Source organism: Myxocyprinus asiaticus, chromosome 40, assembly GCF_019703515.2.
Source record: "Myxocyprinus asiaticus isolate MX2 ecotype Aquarium Trade chromosome 40, UBuf_Myxa_2, whole genome shotgun sequence".
Taxonomy (NCBI): Eukaryota; Metazoa; Chordata; class Actinopteri; order Cypriniformes; family Catostomidae; genus Myxocyprinus; species Myxocyprinus asiaticus.
Genome location: NC_059383.1, coordinates 18,686,214 through 18,693,386, shown reverse-complemented (window position 1 = coordinate 18,693,386; position 7,173 = coordinate 18,686,214).

Below are 7,173 nucleotides of genomic sequence, written 5' to 3'. Positions count from 1 at the left end.
CATGCAGACTGCTTCTACAAACATTTGTGAAAGAATGGGCCGCTCTCAGGAGCTCAGTGAATTCCAGTGTGGTACTGTGATAGGATGCCACCTGTGCAACAAGTCCAGTCGTGAAATTTCCTCGCTACTAAATATTCCACAGTCAACTGTCAGTGGTATTATAACAAAGTGGAAGCGATTGGGAATGACAGCAACTCAGCCACGAAGTGGTAGGCCACGTAAAATGACAGAGCGGGGTCAGCGGATGCTGAGGCGTATAGTGCGCAGAGGTTGCCAACTTTCTGCAGAGTCAATCGCTACAGACCTCCAAAGTTCATATGGCCTTCAGATTAGCTCAAGAACAGTGCGTAGAGAGCTTCATGGAATGGGTTTCCATGGCTGAGCAGCTGCATCCAAGCCATACATTACCAAGTGCAATGCAAAGTGTCGGATGCAGTGGTGTAAAGCACGCCGCCACTGGACTCTAGAGCAGTGGAGATGCGTTCTCTGGAGTGACGAATCACGCTTCTCCATCTGGCAATCTGATGGACGAGCCTGGGTTTGGCGGTTGCCAGGAGAACGGTACTTGTCTGACTGCATTGTGCCAACTGTGAAGTTTGGTGGAGGGGGGATTATGGTGTGGGGTTGTTTTTCAGGAGCTGGGCTTGGCCCCTTAGTTCCAGTGAAAGGAACTCTGAATGCTTCAGCATACCAAGAGATTTTGGACAATTCCATGCTCCCAACTTTGTGGGAACAGTTTGGGGATGGCCCCTTCCTGTTCCAACATGACTGCGCACCAGTGCACAAAGCAAGGTCCATAAAGACATGGATGAGCAAGTTTGGTGTGGAAGAACTTGACTGGCCTGCACAGAGTCCTGACCTCAACCCGATAGAGCACCTTTGGGATGAATTAGAGCGAAGACTGCGAGCCAGGCCTTCTCGTCCAACATCAGTGTCTGACCTCACAAATGCGCTTCTGGAAGAATGGTCAAAAATTCCCATAAACACACTCCTAAACCTTGTGGAAAATCTTCCCAGAACAGTTGAAGCTGTTATAGCTGCAAAGGGTGGGCCGACGTCATATTAAACCCTATGGATTAAGAATGGGATGTCACTTAAGTTCATATGTGTCTAAAGGCAGATGAGCGAATACTTTTGGCAATATAGTGTACCAACAACATGTAAGCTCATCAGTCAATCGATTTATATAGAACACCCTTATGCACATAAATCCAACTCCTAATGGCATGCAGGTCTGTCATATTAATGTAAACACACGGGGGCGCGAGAAAAATGAGACATCATTCACGATAGAGCTGATGTTTTTTGTGTCGCCAGCATTTGATCACTTTTCAAAAGTTGTTAAATGTTCCAAATAAATGTGCATACTGCTGTCCTGTGACAAATGAACGAACGACTCGGACCAGAAGACTCGAGAGGTGAACTAATCATTTCTGTTTCCTGTGTGAGCAATACATAGCGTATACGTCTGTCACGTGACAAAAGAACGAACGACTCAGACCAAAAGAGCTGAAAGGTGAACTAATAATTTCTGTTTCCTGTACAGCGCCTATGCGGTTTTCACGTAACAAATGAACGGAGGTTGTGCAATGCACATGCGCGGTCAACACAAAATGAACGAATCACTCTCTGAGACTACTCGTTCTTCTGAGTCACATAAAAGATTTGTTAAAAATGAACGAATGGTTCATGAACGACCCATCACTACTTCAAATTATCCAGAGAAGGCGGCTGCTGAAACATGTTAAACATAAGTTAATTATATACCTCAAATTAATTATGAAATACAATTATTTAGTCTTACTATGCACCTGGTAGTCATGTTAGCATTTATTTAAAAAAAAAAAAAAAAAATGTATTTGGTTCATTTCTGTGTGAATACATAGGCTATACTTCCTGTGTGCAGGGCGCCAGCCAAATGAGTGTGTGTGGCCCTGTCCCAATACCCACACTTGCGGTATCTTGGACACTTGAGTGCACGTGCACGCGACAGGAAGTAAGTGTTCAAGACATGCCAACATGCCAAAGCTCAGTGTACTTAACCCACACTAAATCCACACTAGTGTGAATACCGCTTCGGAGCGGTCTTTCAGGTTAAGTGTATTCCAGAGTTCATCACGATCAGAAGCCCACACCCCACCTACCTGAGCGATCTGTGTATTTTTGCCATGATGACGTCAAGGGAAGCTTTTCAACAGTTAGTTATTATAATCAGATAGTGAAGCATATATTTATTTTAGTATAAATGAAAGTATTCAACGTTATATAACGTGTTTGGGATGACAATATCAGCATTATTATTTATGCATATATTTATATACCTCTTTGTTATCCTTCTCGCCTAGTAATCACCTTATTTTGTTTGTTCTTGCCTAATACTGCTGGTCATTTTGGTCATTTATCAGCCAGTGTGGCATACAATATGCGGTCTAGTAAATGTTGTTTTAAAGTTAAAAAATTATTAACTACTACCATGGTTTCTTTCTCATCTTTATGTATTTAAGCCCTATATGTTTTAATGCTTTTTATTTGTTGTATGAAACCACTTACTGATAAGTTGTGCAAAGCAGTCTTTGGTCGTCTTATATAAATGACAAGCCAAAGCATATAATTTAAATGGTTTGTATTAGTAGCCAGGGCCGTAGCTAGTGGGGTGAAGGTGGTAATGATTCTAGGGACCCAATGGTCCAAGGGGCCCCACAACAAATTTTAAATTGTATGTTGTAATAGGAAAGGGGCCCAGAGCAATATACAGTCAGGGGGCCCAGATTACCTTACTACAGCCCTGTTAGTAGCTATTAATGGATCACACAGGTTTTTTATTTTTTTTAATTCAGTTTTATGCAGTGTATTGAGATACAAAGTAGAAAGCTACAGAAAAAAAAAAAAAAATTCGGCTGCACTGAAGGTTCCCAAGAGCACAGTGACCTCCATAATTCTTAAATGGAAGAAGTTTGGAACAACCAGGACTCTTTCTAGAGCCAATCTGAGCAATCGGGGGAGAAGGGCCTTGGTAAGAGAGCTGACCAAAAACCCGATGGTCACTCTGGTTGAGCTCCAGAGATCATGTGTGGAGATGGGAGAAACTTGCAGAAGGACAACCATCACTGCAACACTCCACCAGTCTGGGCTTTATGGGCTATCAGTGCAAGGCAAATTAAAGCCCACCTGGAATTTGAAAAAAGCACCTAAAAGACTCTCAGACTGTGAGAAACAAGATTCTCTGGTCTGATGAAACGAATGAACTGTTTGGCCTCAATTCCCAGTGTCTTGTCTGGAGGAAACCAGGCACTGCTCATCACCTGTGCAGTACCATCCCAACAGTGATGCATGGTGGTGGTAGCATCATGCTGTGGGGGTGTTTTTCACCGGCAGGGACTGGGGAACTGGTCAAGGTTGAAAGAAAGCTGAACACAGCAAAATACAGAGATATCATTAATGAAAACCTGGTCCAGAGCGCTCAGGACCTCAGACTGGGCCGAAGGTTCACCTTCTAACAGGACAATAACCCTAAGCACAACTGTGAATGTCCTTGAGTGGCCCAGCCAGAGCCCGTACTTGAACCCAGTTGAACATCTCTGGAGTGACCTGAAAATGGCTGTCAATCGATGGTCCCCATGCAACATGACAGAGCTTGAGAGAATCTACAGAGAAGAACGGCAGAAAATCCCCAAATCCAGGTGAGCAAAGCTTGTCGCATCAAACCGAGAAAGACTTGAGGCTGTAATTGCTGCCAAAGGTGCTTCAATTAAGTACTGAGTTAAGGGTCTGAATACTTATGTCAATGTGATATTTCAGGGGGGTTTTTTCCTCCCCCTTTTCTCCCCAATTTGGAATGCCCAATTCCCAATGCACTCTAAGTCCTCGTGGTGGCGTAGTGGCTCACCTCAATCCAGGTGGTGGAGAACAAATCTCAGTTGCCTCCGTGTCTGAGACTGTCAATCTGCGCATCTTATCACGTGGCTTGTTAAGTGAATTACCACGAAGACCTAGCGTGTGTGGAGGCTTCACCCCACCGAGAGCGAGAACCACATTATAGCGACCACGAGGAGATTAACCCAATGTGACTCTACCCACCCTAGCAACCAGGCCAACTGCATAGGAAGCCTGACTGGAGTCACTCAGCACACCATTGATTTGAACTTGTGACTCTGGGTGTGGTAGTCAGTGTCTTTACCTGCTGAGCTACCCAGGCCCCCAGTTTTTTTCTTTTTAATAAATTTGCAAAGTTATGAAAAATCTGTTTTTTGCTTTGTCATTATGGGCTATGGAGTATGGATTGATTTGAATTTTTTTTTAAAGCATTTTCGCATTAGGCTGCAACATAAACAAATGTGAAAAAATTAAGGGGTCTGAATATATTCTAAATGCACTGTATATATATACACACACACACACACACACACACACACACACACATTTTATATACACTGGAATAATGTACAGATTTTGCTCTTATGGAAAGAAATTGGTACTTTTATTCACCAAGGTGGCATTCAACTGATCACATTGTATAGTCAGGACATTAATAATGTGAAAAATTACTATTACAATTTGAAAAAATATTTCAGAACTTCTTAAACTACTTCAAAGAGTTCTCATCAAAAAAATCCTCCACGTGCAGCAATGACAGCTTTGCAGATCCTTGGCATTCTAGCTGTCATTTTGTCCAGATACTCTCTGTGCTTTCTCAGATACTCAGATGCTTTCTGTAGCACTTGCCATAGATGTGGCTGTCTTGTCTGGCACTTCTCACGCACCTTACAGTCTAGCTGATCCCACAAAAGCTCAATGGGGTTAAGATCCATAACACCTTTTTCCAATTATCTGTTGTCCAATGTCTGTGTTTCTTTGCCCACTCTAACCTTTTCTTTTTGTTTTTATGCATCAAAAGTGGCTTTTTCTTTGCAATTCTTTCCATAAGCCTGCACCTCTGAGTCTTCTCTTTACTGTCATTAACATGAAACTGGTGTTGAGCAGGTAGAATTCAATGAAGCTGTCAGCTGATGACATTTCTCAAACTAGAGGCTCTGATGTACTTATCCTCCTGTTTAGTTGTATCTGGGCCTTCCACATCTCTTTCTGTCCTTGTTAGAGACAGTTGTCTTTTGTCTTTGAAGACTGTAATGTACACCTTTGTATGAAATCTTCAGTTTCAAGCATTGTATAGCCTTCATTCCTCAAAATGATGATTGACTGACGAGTTTCTAGAGAAAGCATTTTTGAACTAATATTGACCTTAAGACATTCCAGTCTATTGCATACTGTGGCAACTCAAAAACAAACACAAAGACAATGTTAAGCTTCAATTAATGAACCAAATACCTTTCAGTAGTGTTTGATATGATGGCAAGTGATTTTCTAGTACCAAATTAGCAATTTAGCATGATTACTCAAGGATAAGGTGTTGGAGTGATGGCTGCTGGAAATGGGGCCTGTCTAGATTTGATCAAAAATAACTTTTTCAAATAGTAATGATGCTGTTTTTTACATGAGGAGGTTACCCCACATGACTCTACCCTCCCTAGCAACCAGGCCAATTTGGTTGCTTAGGAGACCTGGCTGGAGTCACTCAGCACACCCTGGGATTTGAACTAGCAAACTCCAGGGGTGGTAGCCAGCATCTTTACCACTGAGCTACGCAGACCCCCGTGGCATATATATACAGATGTTACTGGAAGAATCAATTAACATTTAGAGGAGGGAAACAACAGTAGCTTGGTCACTAAAATATTTTAGAATATTTTTTATTAATTATGTTGTCAGTCATACTTTCTCAACTGTTCCTAATTGGAAATGATAACTGAATAAAATAGTCTTATAAAAGTGATTAAATTATGCATTTGGTTTTTGTGTGTGTGTGTGTGGCCTCCGTATGGACAGAGACTTTGGTATGATTGGTCTGGAGTGTTGGCATAATTCTGTATCAAATAAAACATCATGACCAATGTCTGAACCTGTCAAGAAGTAAAAAAAAGGAACAAATACTTCAACACCTTGAAAAAGTTAACTTGGCCACATATTATCCAAAGCAGCTTATAAAAGAGAAATAATACATCATAAGCGATTCATCTTAAGGAGACTGTGGTACGAAAAAGTGCTGCATTACAAAGTTTCACTAGCATCAGAATAGTAGTGTCCAAGACAGATCGGAGTGCAACAAAAATATGTATATACTGTATATATATATATATATATATATATATATATATATATATATATATATATGTATATATTATGAGTGCATGGTTAAGTGCTCATGGAAAAGATGTGTTTTTAGCCATTTTTTGAAGACAGAGAGTGAGTCTGCTTTACGGATGGAGTTGGGAAGGTCATTCCACCAACGTAGTACAGTGAAACCAAAAGTCCGGGAAAGTGTTTTGGTGCCTCTTTGTGTTGGTACAACAAGGCTGACCACAGGCTTCTGGTGGGAACGTAGCTCTGCAGAAATGCTTTTAGGTACACTGGAGCAGACCCAGTGACTGTTCTGTATGCCAGCATCAGAGTCTTGAATTTGATACATGCATCAACCGGCAGCCACTTAAGAGACACAAGGAGTGGTGTAACATGCGCTCTCATTGGTTCATTAAAGACCAGACATGCTGCTGCATTCTGGATCATTTGCAGGGGCCTAATTGCGCATGCAGGGAGGCCTGCAATTAGAGCGTTACAGTAGTCGAGTCTAGTTATGACAAATGACTGAACAAGAAGTTGTGTGGCATGTTCATAGAGGAAGGGTCTTATTTTCCTGGTATTGTTGAGTGTAAATCTACATGATCGTGCTGTCTTTGAGATGTGGTCTGTGAAATTAAGTTGGTTATCGATGGTTACCCCTAGATTTCTGACCGTTTTGGAAGGCATTATTGTAGTTGTACCCAGCTGAACGATGATGCTGTGTTCAACAGCAGGGTTGTCTGGAAAGACGAGGAGGCTCAGTCTTTGCTGAGTTAAGTTGCAGGTGGTGTTCCGTCATCCAGGCCGAGATCTCTGCCAAACAGGCCGATATTCGAGCAGTCACCGTGGTGCCGTTGGGCTGAAAAGACAAGTAGAGCTGTGTGTCATCAGTGTAGCAGTGGTAAGAGAACTCATGTGCTTGAATGATGGGTCCCAGTGATATTGTGTATATAGAGAAGTGGCCCAAGCACTGAGCCCTGAGGTACTCCAGTAAGTAGC